Source organism: Psammomys obesus, unplaced genomic scaffold (assembly GCF_907164565.1).
Source record: "Psammomys obesus unplaced genomic scaffold, mPsaObe1.curated_primary_1811, whole genome shotgun sequence".
Classification (NCBI taxonomy): Eukaryota; Metazoa; Chordata; class Mammalia; order Rodentia; family Muridae; genus Psammomys; species Psammomys obesus.
In genome coordinates, this window is record NW_026585698.1 from 9,252,284 (window position 1) to 9,273,626 (window position 21,343).

Genomic DNA, 21,343 nt, shown 5'->3' on the forward strand with positions numbered 1-21,343 from the left:
TCACTTTGTAGAGCAGGCTGGCCTCGAACTCATAGAGATCCACCTGCTTCCCGAGTGCAGGGATTACAGGCACCTCGTCCCCCTGCAGGGTAAAGATTTTTAACAGCAGTGTGAGCAGTTGTTTTCGGTGGTAGAACAATGAGAGTGGGCAGGTGTTGTTTCGGTATCAAAAAAGGAGTCCTTCAAATATTCTCCCCTCCCCGACTAAATATTCATGGAAGGCCAGATCTGTTTCCTCTCCTTCAACCAGAGCACAATCTCAGCCAATACTGAACGCCAGAGAACATGTGTGACTTCAAGCTCTGAAGCATAGCATGCTTCTCCTTAGATTTTATTTTCTTTCAAAAATTATTTTTCATAAACAGATATATTGCATGGGCTTATGTATTTTAAGTTATAAACTTTACTTTAAAACACGTTTTATTTATTTATTTATTTTTTTAGGTTTCTAGGAGAATAAACATCAATAACTAGAACAGGTACTGAAAAAAAAATTGCTGACAGATTTTTTAAAATACTGCAATGTCAATGTTCTAAGACAAAAAAAAAGGATTTAAACACCTCTTGTATTAGTTACTTGACCCCTGCTGTCACCAAATAACTGACAAGAAGCAGAGATGCCTCCATTTAACACAGGAGCTCAGGCTAGGCCCAAGTGCGGGAGCAGGGGCATACACTTTCTCAGCCCTTGTGTTCAGGGTATGAGGCCCAGCCACATAGGAAATTGGTTTGACTCAGTCTATGGATTCAAATGTTATTAAAGCTGCCTATAAAACCCCAACAGAAACATCCAGATAACACATTTGACCAGATCCCTGGACTCCCCGTGACCCAGCCAGGGTGACACATTAAAGACAGGAAGAGTTCAAGGTTATCTTCAGTTACATAGCAAGTTTGAGGCCATTCTGAGCTGCCTGAGACTTTGTCTCAAAAAAGAAAAGAGAGAAGGGATGGACGTGGGGCGGGGCCGGGATCCTTTCTCATAGGTTTGCATATATAGAAAACCCAACAGGGTTCAGTACTGTCCAGGCTTCCAATGCAGATGGGAGTTTATGAAACCCGTGATTCAAATTGTACTTCATTCATGGATAAGTCCTGAGGAGCAAAGGCCAGCAGGCTTCGGATGGCAGCTGTGAGTGCTGGAGCAGCAGCTTGCATCAGCATCAGGGCAGGAGGCTCCCCCCAGCATTGCCTCCGAGCACCTTTGGAAGGCAGAGGGGCTGTGGCTAAAGATGGACCCCGAGACTGGTGCTCGGATAACACAGAGTACAGCCTGGAGGCAAGCCAAGACACCTTCCATGGCTGGAAAATCTACTGCTGTTATCCTCGGGGATCAGTCTTAGCTCTGAATGCGTTGCCATGGAGACCATCTAAGTCTTGTGTTTTTCCCTTAGTGATGTTCAGGAAAACCTACACACATACCTTTTCAGAAAATATTCTAATGTGTGGGCTCACATCAAAAGAAATGACTGTGTCCTTTGTAGAAAACAAAAGCAACAGTTCTGGGGGGGAAAACATGGAAGCCAGTCTGTTCCAAAAAATGGGAAAGAGGTTAGTAGTGAGAGCTACCCTCTGCAGGGTAGACCACCTTTCTGAGTTCAAATAAAACCTGTTTATATGACAAAATACGAAAACTACAGAAAACCCAAAAGAAAACCTTTAAAGTTACCTGCACTAATGTTTCTTTTTATGGTAGAAAATAAAACCTAAGCCTGTTTCTCCTCCTATTACTGGGATATCGACCTTTATCAATTCGGTCCAAATCAGTCCTGCCAATTTCTCTCACTTTTGTATGTCTGTCTGTCTATCTGCCCATCTACCTATCCATCCATCCACCCACATATCTTCTTACTCTTTTTTATTTTTTTAATGTTGAGACAGGCTCTTGCTATATTGCCAAACTGGCCTTGAACTTAAACTCTTGGACTCTAAGAGATATACTTAGAGACAAGTACATTCCATTGAGCTTAGCACATTTACTCATTTACAGAATTATCCAACACTTATTAAGTCATTACGTTGGTTCAAATGCTATCCTGGACATGTGCATGTCATTTTAAATGACTTGTATCTGTCACTTCCCTGTTGCGGTAATAAAATGCCATGATCAGAAATGATTTACAGAAGGAAGAGGTTATTTGGGCTTACAGTTCTAGAGCAGTAACAGTCCACCATGGGAGGGGAGCAGCAAGCAGCACACATGGCGGCAAGAACAGGAGGCTAACACACGTCTTGTGTGTAGCAAGCACAAAGCAGAGAAAGCAAACTGGATGTGAGGAGAGAATATAAACACTCAAAGCCCGCCCCCAGTGACAAACTTTCTCCAGCGAGGCTCCACCTCCCAAGGTCCCACATCCTCCCTAAACAGTGCGGAGCAAATGGGACCACGTATTCAAATACCCAAGCCTATGAGGGATACTGTCATTCAAATCACCACAACTATGAAAAGAAAAAAAAAAAAAAAAAAAGACAAAAGACATCTCTTTTCCCATGGATGTTACCGTCTAGTGAGAGAAGACAGAAAATTAACTAGTAGTTATTCAACAAGCAGAAAATTACTGACTAGTGACAAATGCTCTACAGAAAATGAGGTTGTATCATCCTTAGGGGGCCTGCTGAAGAGAAAAGTGGCCTTGCAAAGACTGGGAAGATATTCCTGGGACCAGGGACAGTAGAGAAGGGACCTTAACTATAACACTGAAAGGAATTGTGTGTGTCTAGCCTGTGACTCACAGGCTATGTGTATCTTGGGTTAGCCATAATGTGGCCCAGTGCATTTGTGATGGCAACATCTCATCACAAAGGGCTGAATCTAGAGCCTGGTGGGAATGAAGGAAGAACAAGAAAGAGAAGCAGATGAAGAGATGGGTCATTGTCAAGGAATAGAACATTTGGGAAAAGCAAGCGCCAAAAAAGAAAAAAAGAAACAAACCAATTTTGAGATAGAGTTTTAACGGGAGTTGGGGGCATAAGCTCTGTTCTTTTCGAATTTTCACTTTAGGGAAGAGATTTAAGAAAAAGGTCAGCAGAACTCGGCAAGTTTATTACTTAAATGGGAAAGGAGTACTGTGGCCCAGGCTCTTAGAAGGGGACAGCCCTGGGAGATGACTCGGTGGGTAAAGGCACTTGGTGTTCCCAGGACACACATGGTGGAAAGAGAGAACTGGCTCTGGCATGTTGTGGTCTGACCGCCACTATAAGCACACGGATGCGCATGGACGCACATGTATGCAGAAACACACATATACATAAATTAAGGTTGAAAGAAGAAGGTATCTCAACACCTTAGAGTGACTGCATCTTATTAACCTCACAAATCCTCTCCAGAAAATTCAAAGCGCTTGTGGTTTCTAGAGAGTAATCATATCACACTTCCCAGGAAATGACAGCAAGGCTCTTCTTTCTATTTTCTTCCCCTTGCGGTCATGTTTAGGAGCTGGAGAGATGGCTCAGCTGTTAAGAGCCCTGACTGCTCTTCTGGAGGATGCCAGGCTCAGGACCCAGCACCTACATGGCAGCCCCCAACTATCTGTAACTCCAGTTCCAGGGGACCCAACATTCTCTCACAGACACACATGCAGGCAAAATACCCCAGTGCGCACAAAATAAAAATAAGTGAATCTTTATAAAAAAAAAAAATCGTGTTTAAATGTAAATCCTATCGAAGACCTACAATTTTAAATAGCTTTCTATAAAATGAATGAAAACCGAAAGCTTCATCTCATGGAAGGTCATCAAGTTGAGAGTGATACTGGGATCTGGATGGAAGAGACCTCACAGCAAACAACCTGACGTGGCCCCGTCTTATTCTAATCCCACCTTAACTCAGAATGTGGATGTGGGTGTCAACTGTCAGAGGAAAACAAAACTGAAGACCTCAACATGCCTGTTCCTGTGCTCCCCACAGGCTTACTTTTGTTGTTGTTTTGGTTCGGTTTTTTTACTATTCTTTTTTTATGTATCTGGGTTTTGTTATTGTTGTTGAGAGCGTGTAGGCATGCGAGTGTATGAGTGAGTGTTTTTCTCGCCCACTCTAAGCATGTCTCTCATGTCTGTGGCTGGGCTGTGTACTGCATATGGATTCTCCTGTCTCCCATCTCCCAATAGGAGTGCTGAGTTTGTAGATGGGAGTCACAGGATCTGGATTTTTATGTGGGTTTGGGGATATAGGACTCAAGCACTCTAGCCCAAGGCCCCATTACACTGGCCCCTGGCTCACTGTTCCTAAAGGTAGCAACTAAGAGTACTGCCATGTGCAAGGCAGTGGTGGCACACACCTTTAATCCCAGCACTCCGGAGGCAGAGGCAGGCAGATCTCTGAGTTCGAGGCCAGCCTGGTCTATGGAGTAAGTTCCAGGATAACCAAGGCTACACAGAGAAATCCTGACTCAAAAACCAAAACCAAAACAAAGAGTACTGCTGTCAATTATTGTGATCAGGTGGTTTAGAAAACACTACAAGTAGCAGTGAAGAAATCCAAGACCCTACGGAACGTGTTGACCCAAGGCCCAAAGGAGAAAGCACAAGGCAGAGCTCATGTGTGGTCTCTGATGTAGAGGACAGTGGGCATCTCCACTGGCGATTTGTTAGAAGGGTGATCAGAAAAGTGATCTAGTAACATACAGAACGATTTATATTCAGTAAAGCTGCTGAGATTCCTGGCACAGAGAAAGGAAGTGACTTCATTTGTCTTCCATTCAACCCTTCAAGATGTAAAATTATTTCTTTCACACTGCCAGAACAAATGTACTCCACTTAGTGTGATCCAGGAGCACATAATTTATTAGATGACATAGCATGGCCTCCATAGAAATGATTAATATACATGCATTCAGGTGATGGCTCCGATCATTCTTCTTCTTCTTCTTTCTAACCATTCAGAGATGTGAGGTATGTGTGTCTGTGTGTCTGTGTGTGCGTGTGCGTGTGTACTGTGAATGGGCACATATGAGCTTTTTAATAAAAGGAAGGGCCCTTTTATTTTCAATAGGACCACAGCTTATGGGAGAACCAGTGTGGTAACAGCATGCAGACTCGGGCTTTAAGCTTTTTTAAAGGCTTTTTTAGCACTGTTGTATTAGTTTCAAATCCTTGGCCTAAGCAGCTTAAGAGGGCCCAGAGCTTCACGGATTCCGTGCACGGCCACTTGCCTGTGTCTCTGTAGTGAGACACAACATCGCCGTGTCTTTTGAAGACAGTAAGTGTGGATGGGTGGGCGCGAGGGGGAGACAGGACCAGGTGTAAACCTTCAAAAATACCCCGGTGATGAACTCCCCCTAATGAGATCCATTTCCACTAGCTCCCAAAGCAGTGACACGGTCCACAGACCAAGCCTGAGCCTGGAAGGGGTGCGTCATACGCGAGCCGTGAGCCTCTATCTAGACGACGTTGCCTCCATCCCTGACCTTGTCTCCGAATCTCGGAGTCTCACGTTCAGCTGTTGCCTCGCCATCGACACTCACTGTCATAAGCGTGGGAAGCTGGGCTGAACTTTTGAACTTCCTGCGTTCCTCACTCTTTCCCATATCCATGAACGGCGATTCCTTTCTTGCAGTTGCTCAGTCATCCTTGATTCTTCATTCTCTCCCACTCTGCAGGCAAATCCATAAACCCATTCTCTCTCCTTCCTAAAATAGATCCAAGGTGCACCCACCTCTCCACAGCTTCCCTGTCACCATCCCACACCACCTCTGCTCCTCCCCTGAAGACTGGAATATTCTCGCTTCCGATGAGCTTCCTGAAAAAACTTCCGTACCCCTTTTCTGTCACTTTTTATATTACATTTTATTTTATTTGTTTAAAATCTTTAGTTGCCCTATGCAGTATTAGGTCTCATTATGGCTTTCTCCAGCGCAACTAGTCATTGTTGACTCTTCCAGCAACTCTGAAGTGTTCTTCTGGTGTGTTTGAAACCTCCCATACCAACAATCAAACACAGTAAATAATGTGATAAAAACCCCACACCCCTTCTCCGCCCAGCCTCAGTAGTTATTGATACGTGACCTACATTTTTGCTTGACTAACCTCCCCTCTTCCACCTCCAACGACTGCCTGTCTCAAGTTCAACACAAAGTCCTTTCCTGGCCTACAAACACTCTTCCTCCCACCTTGCTCTGGCTCCTACAACTGCAGCCTTCAGGCTGTTTCTCAGCGGCCTTAGGATGTTCTTGCCTTCGGTCCTGGCTTGTCTTCCTTGCAGCCTCCGCCTGTAGTTCTTAGAGCTGGAATCTGCCGACTATCTACATGTGGCAAAAGGGTTCCTCTACCCTGGGCATTCCTAAATCTTGCCTGCTAACAACAACAGCTTATAAGTCTCCACTTCACTCCTGGCCCTTACTCCTCACTTCTCATATGGACATTAATTCACACAACGACTTAGTTGGGTGAACCTACCCTGTGGGAGAAGGCTTCCTAGCTGTTCCCCTGGGCTGAACAATGTGGTTTCATTGCATACAGGTAAACAGGGTTCCTAGTATGCACGTGTTCAAAGAGTGAACCTTCGGACCTGCTCTCAGCCAGAAAACTCATTCGCAGGCCAGGGCAGGGATTCTGAGTTTTATTCTTGGTGTTTGTAATGGTTTAACTTGGAAATGTTGCCCATAGGCTTAGTTATTTGAAGAGCTGGTGGCCCAGTTAGTGGTGCAGTTTGGGGAGGTATTTCAGCCTTGCTGGAGGAAGTATGACACAGGCGGCAGGTTGTAAGACTTTATAGCCTCGTCCGACTTCCAGGGTGCTCTCTTTATTTCGTGTTTGCTGTTGCGGATGTGACTGATTTCTCAGCTCCCTGTTGTGGCCACCAAAGCCTGCCACTCCAGGCCTTGCGTTCCACGCCGTTATGGCCCCCCTCTCTCTGTAACCAGAAGCCAAAAATAAATCCTTTCTTCCATCAGTTGCCTTTGGTCTTGGTGTTTTATCACAGCCACAGAAAAACAACCAATACACTGTTGCTGTGTAATGTCGTAAGATTTCAACAAATGGTATGTTATTAATTAACTAATTTTTGTTTTTTTTTTTGAACAGAGTTTCTCTGTGTAGCCCAGGCTGGCCTCCAAATCAGAGATCTGCCTGCCTGTCTTTTAAGGGATTAAAAGCATGTGTCACCACTGCCTGGCCAGGCCTCTATTTTTTTTTTTTTATGTTATTTTAGCAAATAACATTAAATGTTTACCAAATAACATTAAAAAGGGGCTACAAATGTACTTAATTATGTTGAAGTGTATGCTTTGAAATCAAATGCTATGTTTTTTTGCATTGCAAATGTATCATGACCAGGCAAAAATAAAATTTGTGCTTTTCAAGGCGAGTGTGACACAGAATCTCACTGTTCCCCTCCACCATGCTTGGAGGCTTCGGCTGCTCCCGGGACTCACTAACGACTCAGAGGTTCAAACACACACTGGCTACCTACGCCTCCTGTCACTGTCAGAATTTTGGTATAAACCCCAAGTTTGCTCACTTGTACACTTACTCATCTGTGGCCTCATCTTTTTCTCTGTCCAATACTCAGGAAAAGGCTACGAGGAACCAGAGACACAGTAGAAGCCACGCTGTCTTTTCCCAGCATCCTCTGGGGTCTCAGCACTTTCTCAGAGTTAATATCCTAGCACAGATGATTCATGCTATGCCTGGGCTACAGATTAGGGAACATATGTACATGTAACTCCTTAAGTTAGTATAACTACAGAATATTAATAACATTTTGTAAGGGCTAGTCACTGGACTAAAAAAAATTATTTTTTTTAAGTATTAAAGATTGAACCAGAGGGTCAGCTCTGCCTCTGCCTTTGTCTTCCTTTCTTAACAAATAAACAAAAAATAAACAAAACCCTGGCACATCCCACACCTTTTTTTTTTTTTTTTTTACTTATTCATGTGTGTGTGTGCTCATGCAGGTCAGAGAATAGCTTGTTGCTTTTCCCTTCCATTATCTGAGTCCTGTGGATTGAAGGCTAACTTTGTCAGGCTGACAGCTAGCAGCTTTTCCTGCTGAGCCATCTCACTGGCTCTGGTCCTTGTTTTCTTTTGAGATAAAGTCTTACTGTGTAATAGCGGTCTTGAACTTGCTTCATCACCACGGCTAATCTGAACCTTGTGATTGTCCTGCCTCTAGTTCCTGAATGCTGCGACTGTCTCACTCAACTTTATAGTGTTAACTATAAGCCTATGACTCGATTGAACAGCTGAAGAAGCTGAGACAGACACACGTTCATCAAATAAAATTTCTATAGCCACATAATAGCTTGTCAATGGAGATGGTATTTGAACTTCAGCAGATTCAATTACCTGGGCCCTGCTCGGTGGCTACACACATTCTCCTGGCAGTGACCTGATGAGGGACTCTGGCAGTCTGTGCCCCATTTGATTCATAGCTTGGGTGGAGATTACATGGCATGATGGTCGAATTCACATATAACCTCAAGAGTAAGAAGGACCTGTATTCACAGAGGTAGGGTTATTTCACAAGGTGAGTTTGCTGAGAAAACAGACCGTAACAAATGCTCATCTGAGCGTAGGCTTTTCCACCTCGGTGCTGTTGACACTTGGGGATCAACAATTTTTCCTTTGTGAGGAGCTCTCTAGAGCATGGTAAGAGTTTTGGCAGTGCCGCTGACTTCTGATCAATGGTTCTACTAACAACCCCCAGTTGTGACAACCACAAACATTCCAAACATTGCCAAATGTCACCCTACAGATAAAATTGCCTCCGGTTGAGGACAACTGACTTCATTTGTGTCTTACACTGCTTTATTTCAAAACTGTGACAAGTAGGTGGAGTTGAAACTGAAATCAAAGTCACCTGACTGTGGGTGGCATGCTCTTATCGTGATGAATTAAATGAAGGTAAATTCCTGTAGTTAGAGCCAAACCCAAATAAAACAGAGTACAACCCAAAGAAAGAGTTGTAAGAGTGGATACTTCCAAAGAAAAACAGGTGATTATTAGGTCAGTAAAGGGCAAAAAAAAAAAAAAAAAAAAGCATGAGTATGTAATTTTATCTCCAGGAAATATTGAATGAAGGAAGAATTGCTTCAAGAGGCACTGATGAAAATAACCTTGTCTAGAGAAAATTCAAAGATAGGAGCAGAATTGGAGGTAACCACACACATTCAACCTAAGAGGGAAAGAATCAGAACTCACACTTGCCTTTGAAAACTTGGAGACTCGGGAATTAAGCCAGTATATATATATATCTTTTAATATTTTTTCCCAGGTGAAATAAGGATAGAAGCCATTTAAAAATTGTGAATAACCATTGGCTAAGGTGGGATTCTTAAGAATTGAGTCAATTTTATTAAAATTTCTTTTAAAATTGGTGTCTCTAAAGGAGAAAGAGAAAGAAAGAAAAGGAAGGAAATGAAGGGAAAGAGATGGAAGAAAGGACAGACAAGAAGAAAGTGCTCACAACGAACAACCTGAAAAGTTCAACTGGCCAAAGAACAAAGGCAATTCTCCAAACGACATACACTTCCTTGGGAAATCCTTCTTGAGTTTCAACTATACACGCTCACATTCAAGCCATGTTTGCTTCTACCCCAGCCGTAGCGACAGACATGCACGAACCGTTGATGCACACACCAAGGGAGCTGTTGATGAACTTAGGCACTCTGATAAGTTCCATCCTCAGGTTGCAAGGCAATCGGTCTCCCATCTACCAGAGTTCTGAATTTGTGCACCTGGGTGACTGAAACTGAGAAAGGGCTCCCCCAGACAGTTGTTTTCCAGCAGAGAAACCCTTCCACAGCATCTACAAGCTCTTTCCTTTCAGAGGAATGTGCATTCTTAGATTTTACATGAGTTTTAACCTTTTTCTTGTTGGGGTCTTGTTCTCAGGACACATTTCTGTTTGTCCCAGTAAGAGCGTGAAGTTTCTTTGTAAGGGCACTAATCTTAACACTTGTAGATGCCCTCCATACCCTCTTTTCATCTACAACAACAGAGTTTCTCACTCTCTTCCCCTTACCACACTGCACATTTCTCCACCCTCTCTGCCCTGTCACTATAGCTATGAACAAGTGCAGTAAGCAGGAACCATGTCACATCTTGAATGCTGTGCTGTCTTGGCATTTCCTTGGCTAAAGAAATTATATCATTACTTTTGTGTATAATCTCACTTGAATTTTTGGAACATAAAGTAGAATGCAACAAAATCCTTTCCTGGAATGCAACCCAAATGGATCCTAGTCCAGTTCGTTGTAGTCCTGTTGCCCTCTGAAACTTCATGAATGCTTTTGTTGTCACAGTCAGCAGTTCTTTCAGAATTCTGGTCTCTACACTCCCAGTAGAAAGACCTATTAAACCCTACTTACAGAATTCTAGGGTTTCTCCAGCCTGAAGCTTCAAACTTCCTATAGAACATTTCAAAGGCCTAAGAAATGCATGTTTATATTTATCAGTGTAATAGCCCCACTTCTGGTACCAATTCTTAAAAATATAATATTTATTAATTTTTTATAATTTCATACACACATACAATATAAAATATATTAGCTCCCACTCCTTTCCCTAACTCTTCCCAGCTCCACCCCACCCTTCCCAAGTTCATGCCCTCATTTTTAAACAGTCTACTGATTGTAATTTGCACTATGCACATACTCATGGGTGTGAGGCCATCAACTGGAACATGGCCAACCAATCCTGGTACCAATTTTATGTATTAGATAATTTTTTGTTGTTGTTGCTATGACCAAATATCTAACAAGAAGCAAATTACATGATTAAATATATTGTATGTATACATGAAATTCTCAAATAAAAAATGAAAAATATTTTAAGTGAAACAAAAAATAAATAGAAGCCTCTTGAGTGAGAAAGGTGTGGTAGTTTGAATGTAATTGCCCCCATACGCCCCTAGGGAGTGGCACTAGAAGGTGTGGCCTTGTTGGAGGAAGTGTTTCACTGTTGAGGCGGGCTTTTGAGGTTATATATGCTCAAGCCACAACCGATCTCTCAGTCTCCTCCTTTCTGCCCGCCATACTGATAGTGGACTGAACCTGTGTAAGCCAGCCCCAATTAAATATTTTCCTTTATAAGAGTTGCCTTGGTCATGGTGTCTCTTCACAGTAATGGAAATTCTGTTTGTTTTAGCTTGTAGTTTGAAGAGATAAAGACCACTGTGTCCAGGACAGCACGGCAGCAGGAGAGTGATGTGGCTACTCACATTTTGTCCACAGCTTGGATGCAGAGAAAGAGAGAAATGACAGTGGGTAGATTGTTTCTTCATTTTATTTGGAGACCCATGTCCTGGAATGGAGCCACAGAGACAGACCCAGAAGTTTGTCTCTTAGCAGATTCTAAATCTAGTCAAGGAGATGGTGAAGCTTAATCTTCGTAGGTGCAAGATGAAAGAATGACAAATCTGGATGATATGGTCCACGAGGGTTTATGCAAAGGGCTTTGTTTATTATATGCAAACATGCATCTTTAAACAATATAAGAAGCATTCCTTCTTGCCTATGGATCCTTGAGCAAGTCAATTCGCTTTATAACTTACCTTTCTTCCTCAGTTTCTGAAAACTACAAATCTACTTTCTATTTGTATGGCCCCCCCAAACCTGAGGAGTTCATATAAGTGCAATCTTTTTTTTTTTAAAAGCGTATTTATTTTATGTGTATGAGTGTTGGGCGTCAGATCCTCTGAGACTAGAGAAACAAATGGTTGTAAGCTTTCCAACGTGGATGATGGGAATTGAGCCTAGGTCCTCAGCAAAGACAGTAGGTGCTCTTAACTGCTGCTGAGCCTCCTCTTCATCTACACAAGTGAAGCCATGTGAGGGGTGTCATTCATGTTTGGCTTCTTTTACCTAGCATAAGATTTTGAAGGCTCCTGTGCTCTGTGCTATGAACCATTTTTTCTTGTAGTGGTTAAATAATATCACCTAAACGTGCACTGCATTTCGTTTCTCCATTCACCAGCTCTTTGCATTTGGGTGGTTTCAACTTTGGGATGATTCTGCATAACAAGGCTGTGAACATTTGTCAGTTTTTGAATGGACAGTTTCACTCCTCCTAGATGTGTGCTAGGAATAGGACTGATGGGTAATGAGATTCTCTGTTGAACATCTTGAGAAACTGCCAACTTGTTCTCCAATTTCATAATCCAACCAGTAATGCACCAAGATTATAAAAGTTATTTTTTCAACCCTCTCCCCAATGTCTGTGTTTGTTTTCAGTTATTTGAAGGACTGTCTCATGCTTTTCATTTGTATTTCCCTAAAAGCAACAGATATTAAGTATTTTAACTTATCATTGGAAATGTGCAGTTTGGCGTAGAAGTATACACCTTTGATCCTAGCACTTGGAAGGCAGAGGCAGGTGAATCTCTGTGAATTCAAGGCCAGCCTGGGCTACACAGTGTGTATCTGGAACAACCAGGTCTACATAGAAAGACCCTAGCTCAAAAATTTAAAAAGAAAAAAAAAGAAAAAGAAAATTATGTCTTTTTTTGGGAAATATATATTCAAAATCTTAATTTTTTTACTCATTTGTAATTAGATTGGATCATTTCCTTTTTATTGAGGAGTAATGGGTTCTTTGTATATATACAACCATTATCAGACATGTGCTTTAAAAATATTTTCTTGCATTATTTGTGGTTCTCTTACATAATAAAATTATGAACTCCTGTTTTTATGTTTTTTTACAACTGTCACTTTTACATTTTAAATTATATTTTTTCTAAAAAAAAAACTAGACTAAATTCATAAAGACATTTTTTTTCCTAAGGATATATCATTTTATATCTTTTATATTTGTCTATCACCTCTTTGATTTAATTTCTTCATGCCCCTCCTGAGATGGGTCCAACTCCATTCTTTTGCACTTTGCCACTGAGCTACACCCCACACCCCGTGGCTAGAATTTGTTATGTTCAGGACCTGTGTCTCGCAGACTCACATGATCTATCACAGGACACTGCTCTAATCCACATCTGGGAAAGGGGAACAGATGCCCAGTTGCACAGACATTTATTCCTTGCACTTGGCATTTGATCACTTTTTTTTTTCTTTTTGAGAAGGGTTTCTCTGTGTAGCCCAGGCTGGTCTCAAACTGACAGAGATCTGCCTGCCTCTGCTTCCTGAGCGCTGTGATTAAAGGCGTGTGCCACGACTACTCTGCCATCGTCGCAACAGCAAGGTTCAGCTACTGCTGTCCACTTCCTAATAGATCCGCATAACTCGCTATAAATGTTTGTGATTTCTAGTTAATCTGATTTCTCTGCTCCCTATGTCCCCTTTTGATATGCATATAAAAAACCCTTTTCATTAGATTGAGCAAATATTAGCTGTTCTGTTTTACTCTGCTTGACTGGTTCGGAAGGCAAACATTCCACTTCTGTGCCATTATCGGCTTACTTTAAAATTTTAATTGTAAACTATTAGAACATAATGAATAGTACTGAATAATTTCCACTACTTTATTCTTTTCAGAACTTCTCCTGGGGTCACCTGCAAGGCTTTGAGGGTGACTTGCTTGGGATGGTGGCGAATGAGGACACGACAGACACATGTACAGCAAAGCTGAGCTCAGGTGGGGCTTGTGCTCTGATGGAGACACACCGGAGGCAGCTAAACAACTCAGAGAATTTATTACACCCAGCTGAAGGAGGATAACAGGCCTTGGTCCGGGATCCTTGCAGAAGATCTGCCTCAGGCAGCAGTCATCACGAGGAGAAAGGTGTGACTGATGGTTTCTGCACAGTCAGCATCTGTCCTTGGACCAGGGCAGGACGTTGGCATTCCCGTCAGTTTGAGGCACTGAGCTCTTTGACATGGCGCTGCTCATGTCAACAATACATGTTCACTCAGGACTTCATCTGCTCGCCAGTCTTCAGAATGCTGAACTCATCTTTCCCTCTAGGCTTTTTGTGATGCCAGTGTTTTAAAACTCCCTGAAACAGGTCGTTACTGTTGTTGTTGAGATGTAAGTTGGCCTTGACTATCACCATTAGTTTATATTTCTATAGCCAGTGTTTGTCTTTTCTGTCTGGTGTCCTATAGTATTGTTTTTCTTTATTTGTAATCATTCTTTATGTTTTGTGCTGGGCGGCGGCTAAGTCTCTGGGACTATCCTGTTCCATCACATTTTCATTTGTATCTCCTGAATATGAACAGCGCTAGCTTTAATTTTTAGAATTCTGGGAAGTTCTCAGCCATTCCCACTTTAAATGCTGCCCCTCTGACCTCCCTCTTTGTTCTCTACTTGGCAACTAGATTAGTGGTCCTGTCCCTTAAACATGTCTCATTGGCTCTTACAGTTTGTTTGTTCCTTTTTTTTTTTCCCTAGATCTCTCTATGCGGCATTTTAAGGTCCTCGCTCCTTTTTCCTCTCTGCTAATACTCTCCTCAGTTTTCTCAGTTTATTCTAATGATTTATTCACCTCCCCAGGGCTTTAAATTTTAGTTACTTAAAAAACTGGATGAGGGTTGGAGAGATGATCAGTGGTTAAGAGCAACAGCTGCTCTTCCACAAGACCTGGATTCAATTGCCAGCATGCAAATGGTGCTACGCAACAATCTGTAACTCCCGTTTCAAGGGATCTGATGCTCTCCTCTGGTCTTGACAGTCATTCAGGGTGCACAGACTTAACCGGTGGACTGAACACCCATACACATTAAAAACAGTCAGATGAAACTGCAGGAGTGTTTAGGTGTCTGCTGCAGCTAGGCCAATACGCTCCCATCTGGAACAAGACAACCAACCCTAGCAGAAGAAAAACTGACAGGATAAATCCACTCCATGTTGGTGGCTAGACAAGGCACAAGGACAATGCCCAGGCATGCAAGACAGGATGACCCTTAGCTGGGCGAGGTGGTCCTGTAATCCCAGGATTACACCTGTAATCCCAGCACTTGGGGAGGCAGAGGGAGGTGGGTCTCTGTGCTACAGAGAGAAACCCTGTCTTGAAAAGCCAAAGGAAGAGAAAGAGAAGGAGGAGGAGGAGGAGAGAATGACCCCTCATGACAAATGTGATTGGTTTGTCAACTCCTTTGTCAGTCATTTGCCAGAGGATACTTTGGATGCAACTGCTTCTTAGTCAAAACTTATCAGGATGTTCATTACCAAACCTTCAATTCTTGACAAGACCGGACCCTAATGCTTGGGATTATTTGCTCCAAAGAAAAATCAGAAAGTATCTTGTCCCATAGCTCCTCTACTGTGTTTGGTCTTGGTTACAAAAAACTAAATAAACCTAATTCTTGTTTGCTTGTTTTTTTTTAAAAAAAATAAAACAAAACAAAAACTACAGGTGTATTCCCTTTTTCTGTGTGAAATGGTTTCAAATTGAGTGATTTTGAGTTGCAGAGTATTGCTGTGGAGTGCAGGAACTCATAACAAACTAAGTTTTAGGGTATTTTATTGTTTTGTTTAGTTTTTTTATGCAATCATCTCATCTGTGATTCTGTCTGTCTATATGTATGTATGTATGTATTTATTTATTTATTTATTTATTTATTTATTATGTTTTGTTGTATTTATTTGTTTTTTGAGACAGGGTTACTCTGTGTAGCCCTGGCTGTCCTGGACCAGGCTGGCCTCGAAGTCACAGAGATCTGCCTGCCTCTGCCTCCCCAAGTGTTGGGATTACAGGCGTGCACCTCTGTTTTTATGTGTAACAGCCTTTCTTTCTATCTCTGCACTCCATTGTTCATAGCTGTGATTATTTTAAGCAATTTTATCCAACTCAGCTCTTTCAGAGATTGACAGAAGCTTATTCCTATTCTTACTGACCGAAGCTCTTGCCATTCTGTTCCTATTTGCCAGAGGATGTTTGTTCAGAATGCATCACATGTTTGTGTATGTGAAGTCTTCCATTATAATCATATCTTCACTGTAAAGCTAGGTCCTTCCAGAGTGTAGCCTGTGCCTGTTTTTAAGGTACCCAAGCCAGTGCCAACTATTTTTTAAAATTAGTTGATTTTTTAATTGTCATATTTAGCACAGGGAATGATTCACCCTTTAAATCTGCTCTGCTCTGACACCTGTGGCATCCACTGTCTGAAGGCTCTAGGCCACCTTTCAGGACAGCAAGCTGTCTTGGAGACTGTGGACTCTCGTCCTTCACAAACTCAGTCCTCAGAAAAACTTCTCCAAAGGTATTAAAACCACAGCAAACTCTAAGGCTCACGGGTTCCCACACTGCTGCTGCCTTAGGCTCAGGCCCCAGGCTTACCAGTATCTTTCAGCCCCGTCTCTCTCCCAGGTTTGTAGTCATGTATTTTACTAGAACATAACATGTATACTGAAACACATGCCATCCTGAGTACACATCTAAACACTAGTTTGTGAGTGTACACACACACACACACACACACACACGCCCAGACACACACGGGTATCCAGGCCAGATCTTTCCAGGCAGTTCTAGCTCATATAGAATGTTTAGTCTGACAGCACAGACTAAGTCCCTTTGCTTCCATGCTCTTCTGCATACCAAAAAGGATGTAAAGAGAATTTTCTGGACCCAAGTTCTAGCCAGTCCCCTGCAGGACAAGTTTCTAGGAGTAGAGACTGCCAAATCTCCACACATAGTCATGGGTTTAATATGTTTAACTATACGTAAGTGCAATTATATGGTAGATTCTGCATCTGGCTTCTTTTGTTTCCTATTTCTTTATTTTGTTCTTTTGGAGACAGGGTTTCACTATGTAGCCCTGGTGTAGACCAGGCTGGCCTCGAACTCACAGAAACCATACTGCCTCTGCCTTCTCAGTGCACAGCTTCCCTCTTGCCTTTTGAGCTCTGCTGTGTGGCAAATAGGATCTAATGAATATTTTCTGGCTAGCCTCCCTCAGGACAGTTTTCACACTGTGAGCATGTGAGCATGTGAGATGTGGGCAGCCACCTCCAGACCTACTTCACATTTAAATAGTCTTTGCTGATCTGCCTCACTGAGTCCCTTCCTCTAACGCACCTCTAATGCACTGCTTCAGACCGCTTTCCGTTAAGATGGCTTGGATCCTTGTAGGCCAGTACCTCATGAAATAAATGCTGTTTCTGACGAGCACGTTGCCCATTTGTGTATACGGTGTGTCTCAGTGAAACGCGCAGACACAAAAGAGGGGTGAGAAGAGATACTTATCGATCATTTTCTAGTCATCTCCTGCCCAGGTGGGATGTTGTCCATCTAAGACCAACGTAACATAAGCAAAGCTAGTGAAAAGGCGTGTCAAAGCAGCTGAGTGACTGGAGAGAGAGGCTGGAAGGAGTGGATGTGCTTGCTGAGGGACAGACTCTCGGGGGAGTTGATATTTGTTACTAAATATGGAGGGAATAGTCCTGGTGGTTCTGCAGCATGCCATTAAATGTGCTACCGGTTTAAAAGCATCCAATGGAGTTAGCTTGTTCTACTACCGTTCTTGATTTATTGATATGCCTTTCCCTTTGAGCAATCATGCTGCACGCTTAGATACTAGTGAAAGAGCCCTTTATCTTTTTTTTTTTGGTCTGGCTCTGGCTAATGCCTGAATCGGAAACAACCGTGATAGAAGATTCCACTAACTTACACACACTTCAGGCATATGTACTCCACACATACTGTCATCCTTAAGTCTCGCTTAGGCTCCAGCCCCAGGTTGTACTTTAAACCGACAGGAGTCAGCGTGTCTGGCTACTTGGGCAGATGGGAGATTTAACACAGCAAAGGTATTGCCAGAATTATTTCTGAAGTACACTAGTGGCGTTCCCCCTCCCCCCCCATGGTTGTTACCCAGGGTCATCTTTGCCCATTTGGCAGAGTTATGCTTTTCCTGATAAGAGCTTAGGGGACTTAATGGCAGACCAAGCTTAATGGTGGCTGTGACCCTGTGCTGACCCCTTGAGCTGACCCTTAGAGGCGTGTTCTCTGCTTTGGGGATGGGCCTCATGGCTGGCAAGCCATGGTTGTCTCCTTTTGTTATAGGAGTGGAGACTAATTGGAGGTTAACCCTGGCGAACAAACATTTATATCGTGGCATGCTAAACCTCTCCTGTCTCTAGCAGGCCTGTTTAGCAGCAGCCTGCATATCTCTGGGGTCTTTTGGAGTCAGTGCTCCTTTTGCTAAATGACACTTGTGTGACTTAACCTAAGTGAAAGCCTCCTAAGTGAATGAATCCGGTATCAAGTCCTTTGTGGCAGTAGAGCTCTTTTTGTGGTGGGTGCCGGGAGAGGGAGAGGCAATCCTGGCAATGTCTGGAGACATTTTTGGTTGGCATGCTCCTGGCATGTAGCAGGCAGAGCAGAAGTGTGCTGATAAATAAAACAACACCTTAAACGGCACTAGAGTTTGCTCCCACAAAAGGACTACCTAGCCCCCAGAGTTGAAGTACCCAATGGCCAGATCCCCCTTCAAGGCTACCTTCCCCGAATTGACTGTCCCACTGGAGAGCTTCCCCCACTATAGCCAGCTGACATTTGGTTTACCTCAAATCCGTTTAAAACTCTATTAGCGGGTCCTGAATCCGCCAAACCACTGAGAGTTTGAGTGAAGTCACATGGATCTGATATTGAGGAAACCAATGATGGATGTGTGGTCATTTACGATGAAGTGACAAAAATTTCCGACGACTTATGACATCATTTTTATGTCAGCATTGAGAACATTAAAGTTTAAAGAGCACCCAGCAGATCAAAATGCAAAAATGGTACTTGAGAAACAAAAATTTAGATGTCTCCCCTCTTGAACTGCAAGGCACCCTTTTCCTTCACCCACATACCTTGTGACTTAAGCTCAGCATGAAGCTGATTTCAGTTCTGCAGTGGAGGTGCTAATCTTAATTTGCCCCCTCTTCCTCCAGGGAGCTCAGCGTATCTGTCCACCCTCAGATTCATTTTCCCTGGAAAGCGGTGGGGTTTTATAATGATCCGATCTATTTTGTAGCTGGTGTTTCCATTGTAATGCTATTACAGAACCAGCGTCGTGACAAATTGTCTGTTTATGAGGGGAATCACTTGTACAAGTAGCAGAAAATTAGACATGCTTCTATTCTGCAGTAACAATAAAAACCAGCAAGGGAAAAAAAAAATCCTCCAATTTATTCCCATCTGTATCAGCAGGGAAGCTCTAGAAGATGAATTTCCTTTTAACATCTCCCAAGACCGATTATTAACTACAAATACAAATGCAAAAATGCAGTTCCCCTAAATCCTAACGAAGACCAAGACAATCTCAAGCTTAGCCTGACACGGGCCCTTTAAGAAAACCAGGCACTTCTAACTCCACCCCTCTGCCGACTGGAAGCCTGCAGGTCGCCTTTCCAAAGGCAGTTAGTTTTAGGGATAAACAGGGGAGAGCCGAGTCGCCCCCCTACTCTCCCTAGGAGGAATGTTCCCCGAGGTTTTAGGCCTCCTAAAAGCGGCTGTCTGGAGACGGAGTGGGAAAAGAACAAAAGAAACTTGTGAAGTCTGGAAGCCACGCCCACCCTAGGCTGCACCGCCCCGAATAAAGCGGAAAGAATGTAGTTAAATCCGAGTCCCCGACCGTGCTACCCTTGCACGGTCCATCTCTGCGGGTCAGTTTTCTAGAAGCGTCCTGAGACCGTAGGCGCCGAGTGTCTCCTGTCCCATACCCAACATGGCAAAGTCAAGGAGCCAAGCGAACTCACCAAGTGGCTCCCTCAGCAGAGGCTTTATTTACATCGGCGATATACTTCTGCAGAGCGAAGCCAAAGGCGTCCCCCCTCGATCTCTAGCTTTTATTGTTAAATGCTGCTTCGCCGGACTATGTCCAGAAGTCCCCTAACGCTAAACTCAAAGAGTACCTAGGAGAAGTTGGGGGAGGGGGGGCTCAGTGCAGTTGGCTAGAAGTGGCCATCTTGGTAAAGATGAGGCCAAGGTTCCACCCTTGGCAGGGTAACTTGGAAGGTTAAGAGTGTATTCCAAGGTGAGGACGGTTTCTGTTCAGCCTTGGGACCAGACAGCATGACCACTAGATCAAAAGTAGGATTAAAGACAAGGGGGAGTGGGACTAGGGCCCAGGAAAGCGATTTAAGTCATACCAACTGCTTTATAAAACACTCAGGGCAGTTGACAGCTAGAAAACACTTTCTACTTTTTCTTTTCTTTCTTTCTTTCTTCCTTTCTTTCTTTCTTTCTTTCTTTCTTTCTTTCTTTCTCTCTCTCTCTCTCTCTTTTTGTGCATTTTGTTCCCATGAGTTTGTCCTTCTGTTGACTAAACTTGGATAATAAAACCCGTTTTTTTTTTTTTTTTCTTTTTTTTTTTAACTCAGAAGTGAAAGCTGTTATGTATCAGCAGGGTAAAGTGTTTAGACCCTTCTCACCTGGTAGGCCAGTTTCCTGCCAGCCCTTTCTGGGAGGGAGGGGCCTAACAGTATTGGAGTTTCTGATTCTTTGAAGCTGGCTCTCTACAGTAGTAATTGCGGTTTTATTTTTACCTCCTGGAGTTTTGTAGGAGTCGGTGAGCGGTAATAATGGTTATACAGTTCCCTCGCTTAATCGAGGCTATTTGTTTAGCATTGTGCCTGCAGTTACTTGGGAAAATTGGCACTTGAAGTGTGTTTCAGCCCTCCTGAAATCATGCTCCCTTTTCTTGACTAGGCAAATCTTGGTTTCTTAATCCTGTTTCGTGACCTGTGCAGTGTTTGCAAGAGGCAAAGAGAAAAACGATGGGGGTGGGGGTGAGGGTGGGGGTTACACCTGGTTTCAACAACTGGACGCGAAAGGGCCTTGTCTTTGCAAAATTCTTTCCCAAGCAAGGCTAACCTGTGGCTGCCCTCACGCCAACACGCGCGCACACACACACAGCCTCGGCCCTCTGCAGGGGAACTTTCTGTCCCTAGCTCCCAGCGAGCATCCGCACGGAGCAGCCAAAGGGATCCACGCGCGCCGGCGCGGACGGAAGGTGCCAGGCTACATCTTGGCGGGGGTGGGAGGGTGCGGTGGCCTAAGGAGCCCGGCGGCTGCCCCTCCCACGTGTCCCGGCACCTGCGCGGCCGGCGCGGCGTGGAGTCCGCCTCCCTCCGGAAGAGGCGGCGCGGCCGTGGGCCGGGGCCTGGGACGCAGGGTGGTGTGGGTGGGGGGGTGAGGCCCGGGGCGGGAGCACGTGCGCGGGGAGGCGGCGCGGGCCCGAGCGTCTGTGTGCAGCTCGGCTCAGCCCGGCGCGGGGCTGGGGCTTGCGGGGACGGCCCCGCGGAGCGCGCCAGGCCCCGGCGCTGCAGTACTGCCCGAGTCCGGGCGGGGTCTCTGTTCCCTGGCGGAGCAGCTCGCGCGGCCGCGGGAAGCGCCCTCTCTTTCTCCGCCGCCGCGCGTCTGCGCCCTGCCGCCCGCGCCGCGCTCCGAGCTCCCCGCTCCCCGCCGCGCGCCCGGCCCCGCGCCCACTCGCCCGCGCGCCCACTCGCCCGCGCTCCC